An 11567-nucleotide genomic window follows, 5' to 3' on the forward strand; every position below is an offset into this window, starting at 1 on the left:
ATGACATTTGCTCATTAGTTATAATAGATGTCCCATGCTAATATAAGGTGATAACATGACAGGAAACTAGGTGTTTCCTACCATCTTTGCAATTTTTCTGTTAACCTAAAATTTTCTTAAAAATAGTTATCTTAAAGTAATAAAATAAAAGTAAAAAACAATGGGCAAGAATACAAGGAGGACATTCATAGAGAAGAAATATAAGTAGCTAATAGGAATTCTAAAAAAAAACCCTGTGGTCTTGATAGAAATAGAATTAAAATAGCAACTGCATACTCTTTTTCACACATAAAATTAGCATAAACTGAAAAGCTGTATTATTAAATTATTATTAAAAGCAATACTATTTCACTCTAGCTGGGAGGCTATTTCCACAATAAAGAGGGCACACACACTCATTTCTTGCTGGTAAGAGCATAAATTACTAAAACTTTTAGAAAATAGTTTGACATCATCTGCTAATGTCCATATCTTTGAATGATGCATTCCACCATGGGGAACTTTTCAGAAATAAGAGCCCTGGTGAAAAGAAACAAAAGGACAGGGGGGTTTGTTGCTTTTACTTCATCATCAGTGAAATTTAAGGTAAAAAGGATTGGTTTTGAAGCTTTATTTTAAGGGGTGAAAAATGAGAAACCAACTTAATATTTCTCAATAAGGGAATAGCTGAATCAATTCAGTTTGCTCATCTTGTGAAATATTTGATGAGCTGATAAAAATGATGGGTAAGATCCCTATGAATTGATCTGGAGGGATTCCATAATACATTAAGAGGAAACGGTGTATAACAACCATCATGCAACACAAATATACTCCTATCTGCATGTGTGAGAATGAGCATGCATGGAAGGTCCAATCCAAATTTATAATACTGTCTACCTGACAGGATTTATTAGGGGAGGGTGGGCTGAGCTCCATCACATTTTGCCTTTTATATCTTCTTATTGTTTGCAACTTTTTTTTTTTTTTGTAGAGACAGAGTCTCACTTTATCACCCTGAGTAGAGTGCCATGGCATCACACAGCTCACAGCAACATCCAACTCCTGGGCTTAGGCGATTCTCCTGCCTCAGCCTCCCAAGTAGCTGGGACTACAGGTGTCCGCCACAATGCCTGGCTATGTTTGCAACTTTTTAATTAAAAAAAAGCTAATGGGGGGCGGAGGCAAGATGGCTGACTGAAGCCAGCTTTCCACGGAGGCTCCCATCCAGAAGGAGAGTGAAGGGACAGAAATTTAGCAACTAACCTGGTAGAATAAAGCTGTGCCAAGAGAGAAGGTTGAAGAACGTACATCAACCCTGCTGAGGCCAGATGTGACCCCAAGGATACAACAAAAGGTACAAAATCCATCGCCAAGCAGATGGGAGTCCCCTCCCCCATGAGAACGGCCCGGAGTACTCCACACAAACAAGCTAGCAGAGTCCAAAAGTCTTCTCATTATATCCTATGGGAGAGACTCTCTAAAAACTGGACCTACTTCCCTACTAGGATGCCATGGCATTCTCCTGCCAGGCATAAAACTGTACAAAACTGTACATATTGTCTACCTAGAATTCTGAACTCCCAGCACTGCCCTCCACTCTCACTCTGAGGTCTGGAAGCCTGTCCCCCAGGAGTCCAGATTCTTGGGTATTTTCTCCAGAGGTGTGGACAGGGCATGGACTGCTGCTGGTCAATACTGATTCTGCAGCATGGGAGTGAGGAGAGGATGGTCGGCTGAGAGGGAACCATACAGGGACAACGGTACCCTGAGGCACAGAGCAGCAGCCACTTCAGCAACAATAGGGCTCAGCCCTGGATATTCCAGAGTCACACCTCCCGTCTCTCTGGGAAACCAGAGGAGGCCAGGCATCTTCTCTGGTGGCAGCCACTGGTGGAACAGATCTGGGACTGAAACGCAGGCCCCGTGATTAAAGGGTTTGTGAGGCGGTACCGGCCTGGGCTGAGTGCAGGGACTAGAATACCGCACACACAGAGTCAGCAGATTCCCAGGGCAGGGCTGACCCAGAGTACTGCTTTACTGAGCCTGGGATGCACCCGGCCCTCAGGGGATCATTAGCCAAGACAAAGGAGGTCAGGCAGAGGCTGAAATACAAACTGCAGCCCAGACCAGGCAGTGGCACAGACAGGGCCTGAGGCACAGGTTCTGTAAACTCTAACAGCATCTCTTCTGCAGGGGGAATATAGCCAGGACAGAAACAAATTCTGCGAAGTTGTCAGTAACATCAATCAGGGGTGGGGCTGGAACTGAGTGAACAGCCCCAGCCTCCATTAAGCACCTGAGGTTGTCAGGTCTCACCTCCCCCTGCTGGATAGTGGCAGAGAGCAGTGGCCTGGCTGAGGAGACATAGTTCTCCCTGTGATTCTGGCTGTTGCAAAACCCTGGAGTATCTGCTCGTTGGAGGCAACAGGGTCACAGCCCTGAGGAGTTATCAGTGACTGGGTGTGACAGAGGTACAAAGTGGGGAAGGAGGCATCAACCTTCCTAGACTAATCTATTTGCTGGGTGGGTCCTTCTGACCTCATAGAGCACCAGAGCAAGTCATATTTGAGTTGTCAGCAGACCCCTGTGATCTAGTTGCCAGAGACCTTTTAAACTCTCCCACCTGAGACAGGTGCTGACTGAGACAATTGATTTGGACCTCTTGAACTGGGCCAATCGCCCGAGGACTATCCAAGTGGTATGCTGGGTGTGTGGTTGTAGGAAGGTTTGATTTTCCTTTTAAAGTTGTTGCCCGTGGAGGGCAGGGTGACTTAATTGCTGGTATTTCTCTACAGCTGAGACTTCAACCCAGAGTAACTGATTCACTAGGGTCAGATAGAGACCAGCTGAAAACCAGACAGAGCCACTTAGCCCCACCACACCAAGCGGGTCCTCTGTCTCTCAGGCTGTAGCACTGTACGTGTCCTTGGCAAAGCTCTAGGGGAAAAGGTACAGATACCAGTACCAGCTTTGGGGCAAAGGGCTGATTAGTCACTACTCCTGGAGCCCCCAACCCACCTTTTCTTTATCTACTCATCTAGTCAAACGGTGTAAAATAATCATGGGGCAGCATCAGCAGAAAAACTCTGGTAACATGAATAACCAGAGTAGATCAACCCGCCACCCCCCAAAGAAAGATATGGCAGATGCGACTGAAGATCCCATTCATAAACAGATGGCCGAGATGTCAGAAATCGAATCCAGAATTTGGATTGCAATTAATAGATTAATAGAATGGAGGAAAAGTGGGATTTAGAAATTTAAGGAGCAATTCAAAAGTTGTCTGAAGAATTCAACAAATTTAAAGAAAAAAATCACCAAAGATTTTGATGCACTGAAGCAAGAATTTGCAGCCCTCAAAGATCTGAAAAATGCAGTAGATTCCCTCAATAACAGAGTAGAGCAAACAGAAGAAAGGATTTCTTACATTGAAGACAAAGCTTTTGAACACTCTCAAACTCTCCAAGAGGAAGAGAAATGGAGAGAAAAAATGGATCATTCTCTCAGAGAGCTCTGGGATAATTTGAAGAAGGCTAATATTTGCCTCATAGGAATCCCTGAAAGTGATGAAGTGGCTTCGCAAGGCGCAGAGGCTCTTCTCCATGAAATTATGAAAGAGAATTTTCAAGACATGTCAAGAGATTCTGAAATTCAGATAGCTGACAGTTTCAGAACCCCAGCACGACTCAACCCAAATAAGACATCCCCCAGGCACATCACAATTAGCTTCACTAAAGTTCATATGAAGGAGAAAATTCTGAAAGCAGCCAGACATAAGAAAACCGTAACTTACAAAGGGAAGAATATTAGAATGACTGCAGAGCTCTCTGCTGAAACCTTTCAAGCCAGAAGAGGGTGGCCATTGACTTTTAATCACATAAAACAAAATAACTTTCAACCCAGGATCCTGTATCCAGCTAAACTGAGTTTCATTTATGATGGAGAAATTAAATACTTTAATGATATTCACATGTCGAAGAAATTTGCCATAACCAAACCAGCTCTCCAGGATATTCTCAGACCTATCTACCAATGACCAGCACAATCCTCTACCATAAAAATAAACTCACTCAGAAACTTTTGATCAAACTCCAACTTCCACAGTGGCAAAAGGATTAAAAATGTCCACTGGACTTTTGAAAAAATTGATACCCAAAATTTTACCAGACTTATCAATATTCTCCATTAATGTGAATGGCTTCAACTGTCCTCTAAAGAGGCACAGGTTAGCTGACTGGATAAGAAAACTCAGGCCAGATATCTGCTGCATACAAGAATCTCATCTTACCTTAAAAGATAAATATAGACTCAGGGTAAAGGAATGGTCGTCCATATTTCAGGCAAATGGAAATCAGAAAAAAGCAGGTGTTGCAATTCTATTTGCAGATACAATAGGCTTTAAACCAACAAAAGTAAGGAAGGATAAGAATGGTCACTTCATATTTGTTAAGGGTAAAACTCAATATGATGAGATTTCAATTATTAATATTTATGCACCCAACCAGAATGCACCTCAATTTATAAGAGACACTCTAACAGACATGAGCAACTTGATTTCCTCCAGCTCCATAATAGGCAGAGATTTTAACACTCCTATGGCAGTGTTGGATAGATCCTTCAAGAAGCAGCTGAGCAAAAAAACTTTAGATTTAAACCTAACCATCCAACATTTGGATTTAACATACATCTACAGAAAATTTCATCCCAACAAAACTGAATACACATTCTTCTCATCAGCCCACGGAACATACTCCAAAATTGATCACATCTTAGGTCACAAGTCCAACCTCAATAAATTTAAAGGAATAGAAATTATTCCTTGCATCTTCGCAGATCACCATGAAATAAAAGTTGAACTCAGTAACAACAGGAATCTGCATATTCATACAAAAACATGGAAGTTAAATAACATTATGTTAATGATAGGTGGGTCATAGATGAGATTACGAAGGAAATTACCAAAGTTTTGAAACAAAACGACAATGAAGACATGAATCATCAGAACCTCTGGGATACTGCAAAGGCAGTCCTAAGAGGGAAATTTATAGCACTGCAAGCCTTTCTCAAGAGAATGGAAAGAGAGGCAGTTAACAACTTAATGGGACATCTCAAGCAACTGAAAAAAGGAAGAACATTCCAACCTCAAACCCAGTAGAACAAAAGAAATAACCAAAATTAGAGCAGAATTCAATGAAATTGAAAACAAAAGTATTATACAACAGATCAATCAATCAAAAAGTGGGTTTTTTTAAAAGTTCAATAAAATAGATAAACCATTGCCTAACCTAACCAGGGGAAAAAAGAGGAAAATTTCTAATTTAATCAATCAGAAATGACAAAGACGAAATAACAACAGACTTCTCAGAAATTAAAAAAATTCTTAATGAATATTACAAGAAACTTTATTCTCAGAAATATGAAAATCTGAAGGAAATTGACCAATATTTGGAAGCACACCACCTTCCAAGACTTAGCCAGAATCAAGTGGAAATGTTGAACAGGCCCATATCAAGTTCGGAAATAGCATCAACCATACAAAATCTCATAAAAAGAAAAGCCCTGGACCAGATGCCTTCACGTCAGAATTCTATCAAACCTTTCAGGAAGAACTAGTACCTATATCACTCAACCTGTTCCAAAATGTAGAAAAAGAAGGAAGACTACCCAACACATTCTATGAAGCAAACATCACCCTGATCCCCAAACCAGGAAAAGACGCAACAAGAAAAGAAAATTATAGACCAATATCACTAATGAATATAGATGCAAAAATATTCAACAAGATCCTAACAAACAGAATCCAGCAATACATCAAACACATTATACACCATGACCACGTGGGTTTTATCCCAGGGTCTCAAGGCTCATTCAATATACATAAATCTATAAATATAATTTAGCACATAAACAAATTAAAAAACAAAGACCATATTATTCTCTCAATTGATGCAGAAAAAGCTTTTGATAATATCCAGCATCCCTTCATGATCAGAACACTTAAGAAAATTGGTCTAGAAGGGACATTTCTTAAACTGATAGAGGCCATCTACAGCAGACCCACAGCCAATATCGTATTGAATGGAGTTAAATTGAAATCATTTCCACTCAGAGCAGGAACCAGGCAAGGTTGCCCATTGTCTCCACTGCTCTTTAACATTGTAAAAGTTTTAGCCATCGCGATTAGGGAAGAAAAGGTGATCAAGTGTATCCATATAGGGTCAGAAGAGATCAAACTTTCACTCTTTGCAGATGATATGGTTGTATATCTGGAAAACACCAGGGATTCTACTACAAAATTCTTAGAAGTGATCAAGGAATACAGTAATGTCTCAGGTTACAACATTCATAAATCGGTAGCCTTTATATATACCAACAATAGTCAAGCTGAAAAAACAGTCAAGGACTGTTCACAGTAGTGCCAAAGAAGATGAAATATTTGGGAGTTTATCTAACAAAGGATGTGAAAGATCTCTATAAAGAGAACTATGAAACTCAAAGAAAAGAAATAGATGAAAATGTTAACAAATGGAAAAACATATCATGCTCATGGCTGGGAAGAATCAACATTGTTAAAATGTCCATATTACCCAAAGCAATCTACAATTTTAATGCAATCCCTATTAAAACTCCACTGTCATACTTTAAAGGTCTCAAAAAAAAATACTTCATTTTATATGGAATCAGAAAAAAACTTGAATACCCAAGACATTACTCAGAAATAAAAACAAAGCAGGAGGAATCTCACTTACAGACCTCAGACTATACTATAAATCGATAGTGATCAAAACAGCATGGTACTGGCACAGAAACAGAGAGGTAGATGTATGGAACAGAATAGAAAACCAAGAGATGAACCCAGCTACTTAACATTATTTGATCTTTGACAAGCCAATTAAAAACATTCAGTGGGGAAAAGATTCCCTATTTAACAAATGGTGCTGGGTGAACTGGCTGGCAACCTATAGAAGACTGAAACTGGACCCACACCTTTCACCATTAATTAAGATAGACTCTCACTGAATTAAAGATTTAAACTTAAGACATGAAACTTTAAAAATACTAGAAGAAAGTGCAGGGAAAACTCTTGAACAAATCAGTCTGGGTGAATATTTTATGAGGATGACCCCCCAGGCAATTGAAGCAACATCAAAAATACACTACTGGGAACTGATCAAACTAAAAAGCTTCTGCACAGCCAAGAACACAGTAAGTAAAGCAAGCAGACAGCCCTCAGAATGGGAGAAGATATTTGCAGGTTATGTCTCCGACAAAGGTTTAATAACCAGAATCCACAGAGAACTCAAACTTATAAGCAAGAAAAGAACAAGTGATCCCATCTCAGGTGGGCAAGGGACTTGAACAGAAAATTCTCTGAAGAAGTCAGGTGCATGGCCTACAGACATATGAAAAATGCTCATCATCCTTAATCATCAGAGTAATGCAAATCAAAACTACTTTGAGATATCATCTAACTCCAGTAAGATTAGCCCACATCACAAAATCCCAAGACCAGAGATGTTGGTGTGGATGTGGAGATAAGGGAACACTTCTACACTGCTGGTGGGAATGCAAATATGTTCCTTTTGGAAAGATGTTTGGAGAACACTTAGAGATCTAAAAATAGACCTGCATTCAATCCTACAATTCCTCTACTAGGTATATACCCAGAAGACCAAAAATCACATTATAACAAAGATATTTGTACCAGAATGTTTTTTGCAGCCCAATTCATGATTGCTAAGTCGTGAAAGAAGCCCAAGTGCCCATCGACCCACGAATGGATTAATAAATTGTGGTATATGTACACCATGGAATATTATGCAGCCTTAAAGAAAGATGGAGACTTTACCTCTTTCATGTCTACGTGGATGGAGCTGGAACATATTCTTCTTAGTAAAGTATCTCAAGAATGGAAGAAAAAGTATCCAATGTACTCAGCCCTACTATGAAACTAATTTATAGCTTTCATGTGAGCTATAACCCAAAGCTATCAATTGGATTATAGCTTTTATATGAAAGCTATAACCCAATTATAACCTAAGGATATGGGGAAAGGGGAAAGAGAGGGAGGGGAGGGGGGATGGGTCGAGGGAGAGTAATTGGTGGGACCTCATCTACAGTGTATCTTACAAGAGTACATGTGAAACTTACTAAATGTAGAATATAAATGTCTGAACACAACAACTAAGAAAATGCCAGGAAGGCTATGTTAACTAGTGTGATGAAAATTTGTCAAATGGTATATAAAATCAGTGCATGGTGAAAAAAAATAAAAATAGAAGTACAAAAAAAGAAAAAAAAAAAAGCTAATAGTCCAGGCACAGAGGCTCACACCTATGTTCCTAACATTTTTGGAGGCCAAGTTGAGAGGATCACTTGGGAAACATAGCAAGATTCCATCCCTACAAAAAATTGAAAAATTAGCCAGGTGTAGTGGTGCATGCCTGTAGTCCCATTTACTCAGGAGGCTGAGGTAGAAGGATCACTTGAGTCCAGCAGCTTGAGGCTTACAGTGAGCTCTAATTTCACCACTGCCCTCCAGTCTGGATGATAGAGTGAGACTCTGTCTCTAAAATAAATACATAAATAAGCTAAAAAGTTGAAATGAAAAAAAAAATCAGTGGCCATATGGCAGGGCAATGTCTCCCTCCTGTAATCCCTGGAACCACCTGTGACTGTCTTACTTTACAAGGTACAAAATGTTTACTCAAATTTGCCTGTGAGATTAAGTTAAGGAATTTAAGAAGAAACATTTATCCTGGATTATCCGCATAAACCCAATGTGATCACAAGGGTCCTTAGAAGAGGATGGCAGGAGGGTCCCACCCAGAGTAGAAGATGTGAAGACAAGCAAAGGTCGGGGTGATGCCAGCCCAAGGGCCATGACCCAAGTTATGCAGGCAGCCTCTTAGGAGCAAAAAGAGGCAAAGAAATGGATTCTCCCTTTGAGTCTGGAAAAGGAACACAGCCTGGCAGACAGCCTGACTTTAGGACTTCTGAACTCTAGCATCGTAAGAAAATAAATTTGTGCTATTTTAAGTTACTAAGTTTGTGGTACTTTCTTACATCAACAATATAAAACGAATACAGGGTCACATTTGAGATGTGATCCAGGCCAGGTGCTGTGGCTCATGCTTGTAATCCCAGCATTCTGGGAGGCTGAAGTGAGATCATTTGAGGCCAAGAGTTTGGGGTTGCCATGAGCTTGGGTGATACCAGTGCACTCTAGCGGGGGGCGACAGAGTGAAACCTTGTCTCAAAGAAAGAGAGAGAGCAAAAGAAAGAAAGAAAGCACCAAGGTGTGATCCATTATTTCCATACTTCTACTTTAGTATTACTGAGTCTCTGAAGGGAGAAATTTTTATGGAGTAGAAAAAAATAGTCCGAGAATTTCAGGTTTTAGTTGGGAGGAGTTGATCCTGTAGGAGAGAAATGTGAAAAAACCCTTAGGAGGTCATAAAGGTTGTCTAGGGATGGCAGAGGTCCTTACCCCAGCTATGCACAAGGATCAGCTGAGAACATGCCTCCAGAGGGATTCTCACACAGACCTGCAAGGAGACACAAGTACAGGGATGTTCACTGGGTGACTGCCGCAAATAGAAGCCAGCTGAAGGCCACGTGTGCAGCCATAACTGGGAGAACAAAAAGGAAGGCGTCAGAGATATGCTGCAGAATTCACACCTTAATAAAGATAGAAGCTTGAAACATGGTGTGGAGGAGAACAGGTAAGGAACAATGAAATTTACAGAATGTACATTAAGAACACATACACCCAAACAACTCTACATATATTTAGAAGGATTGATGCACATTTACGAACATACATCAAACCCATGGAGTACTGATAACAGGGGTCTGAGAGCAGAGACGAGGGATGGAGAAGTCAAAATAACATATAAAATAAAAGGCACAAGGAATGCTCTGGGGAAGGTGAATTGCTATATATTGAGAAGTCTGATCAATTCAGTTTTGTACCTGGGCTCAAAAAAGGATGAAAACAGGATGCAAGTTAAAGAAGACCCAGCTCAGGGCTAGGCCTCAGTCATTAGAAAATGGAGCTCAGTCATTTTTAAAAGCTCTAAATCGGATGTTGATGTGCATTCAAGGCTGAGCGCCAATGGCCCATCCCTAACAGGCAGATTTGCGCTTAACCCTCTGCTGAAGCTCTGGAGAGAGCAGGAAGTAGGGTGCTAAAATAGGGAATTGTTTTTTGTATCTTCTAAATAACTTTTAATGTGATTGTGTTGGGGATTTTTTGAGGTGTTTTTTGTTTTCTTTGTTTTTTGTTGTTTTTGTGTGTTTGTTGAGATGAGGTCTCACTATGTTGTTCAAAGCTGGTCTAGAACTCATAGGATCAAGTGACCCTCCCGCCTCAGCCTCCCAAGTAGCTGGGACTATAGGCATGAGCCACCATACCGGTAATGTCATTATATTGCTTATACATTTTTTAATGCCATTGACTTTTTGTTTCTAAGTAGTTCAGAATTTCTAGGGAGAATTAAGAGCCAAGAGGGAACTCAACAGCCACTTGAGATTTTTAAAATCAGACTGAATGGTAGCAGATGCCAAATTCAGAGACAGACAAAAAAGTTAAACTGCAATTGATATGAGTCATCGTTTTAATGTAGGAAGAAGTCTTAACAGCCATATAAAAGCCATATATAAAGTTTATCCTTATATACTGCATTTCACAGCTTAAATATAGGAAGTGAATTGAACTAATATTTGCTATCTAAATGAATGACATGCTAAGAAAAGAAAAGGGAGTGCATTAAACGGGGAGAGGCTCTTTGGATGGGTCCTCCCAGAAACAGATGCGAGACAAGATGAAATGAAATATGCAAGAAATTAAGGGAAACATCTGTGAGAGAAGCCTGAGAAGGAGTCAGAAGAGGCTGAGAGAGCATGGCTTCAGACCATATCGCAGATCTGATGCGGAGGGTAGGCTGCAGGGAAGAAAGGCAGGCCCTGCAGTCCGAGGCATGGCTGTCAGGGAGTCCTCAGCCCTTAATCTGTCATAGGAGGCCACACCCCCGGTCATAGGCCCGCCTCCATAGCCCTGCCGAGCCCCATCATTGGCTGGAAGTAAGCTGTAGGAGGCGTGTCCTCGGTGAGAGCAGGATTCCTAACCCGGCAGCTGGGGGATGTCGGTCAATGCCTCTCCCTGCAGTTGGAAGGGAGCCCTGCATGCTCGTGGTCGCCGCAGGACTCCTCAGTTCTGCCAAGTAAATGGTGAACTAACCCTAATGTCTGTGCTGGGACCGCAGTATGACATCTCTCATCGAGTGGTGGCACTTCTTAATTGGAGAAAACAGTAACTACTGGAAGAAATTTAAAGTTTTTCTAGGACTTGCCTGAAACTTTAGCGAAACTTCTTTTTGTGTGAGGACACAATTAAGGAGCATGCAAGGTGGAGGACAAACGTCATACACATGGAAAAGTTTTCCACGCATGATAATAACCAAGAACTAGCTCTATGCCAGGCCTGATGCTGGCCAATGCTGGGCTTTCCTCATCCTCACAGTAGCCCTAGAAGGTTAATGCTGTTATGACCCCTTGGTCTGTGAGAAAGGGATTTGTGTTTG

This window comes from Nycticebus coucang, chromosome 13, assembly GCF_027406575.1.
Source record: "Nycticebus coucang isolate mNycCou1 chromosome 13, mNycCou1.pri, whole genome shotgun sequence".
NCBI lineage: Eukaryota > Metazoa > Chordata > Mammalia > Primates > Lorisidae > Nycticebus > Nycticebus coucang.